This window comes from Nannospalax galili, unplaced genomic scaffold (genome assembly GCF_000622305.1).
Source record: "Nannospalax galili isolate Female #2095 unplaced genomic scaffold, S.galili_v1.0 scaffold332, whole genome shotgun sequence".
Classification (NCBI taxonomy): domain Eukaryota; kingdom Metazoa; phylum Chordata; class Mammalia; order Rodentia; family Spalacidae; genus Nannospalax; species Nannospalax galili.
In genome coordinates this window covers 4,033,769-4,034,449 of record NW_008333794.1, presented here as the reverse complement: position 1 = coordinate 4,034,449, position 681 = coordinate 4,033,769, and positions in this window count along the sequence as shown.

The following is a 681-nucleotide window of genomic DNA, read 5'->3' as shown; positions in this document are numbered from 1 at the left end:
TGATCTTGAAGGCTAGGCAGGCCTGGGCATGGGGAAAAGGAGTTCACTAAAGTTTAGGCCACCTTGTTCCAATCTGGCTCTACCATTACCAGCGGACTTTAGAAACTTTACTTCCATGAGCCTGTTTCTCCAACTGAAACTTGGGTCCTATATCCCCCAGTTCCCTGAAGTTACTTCAAAGGAAGGGGAACTTCAAAGAGACCTTTCTGCTCCCCAAGGATTCAAGGCCAGGCTGCACCACCTGACGCAGCCACCAGGTGTCATGGCGAGAGCGCTCAAAGTTGCCCACTCACCAACCCGCAGCTCTGGCACCCCAAGTTCTGTTCCCCGCTCCTGGACATAAGCAATTCCAATACTCCACGGGTAGCGGGATTCCAGAGGATCCTGCCCTATCTGGTCCCCAATGTAGCTCTCTCCCGAGCAGATGAGGGCGGGGAAAGAATGTGTTAGGCCCGTATCTCTGCAGAAGGGGGCGCCCTCCGCTAAAGCCGGGCTCCTGCGACTGGTAGAAAGAGATGCCCAGGTGCCTTTCCACCGAAGCTTCTTGTTCCTGGCCCGGGTAACAGGGCTCTAACAAGGAGGAAGGGTTCTGGACCAAGTCTAACCCAGTCTAGATCCTCTCTACCCTTCGGCACCTGCTCGTCCCAACCTGCAAGTTAGCTAAGGATACGGGGTGGGGGG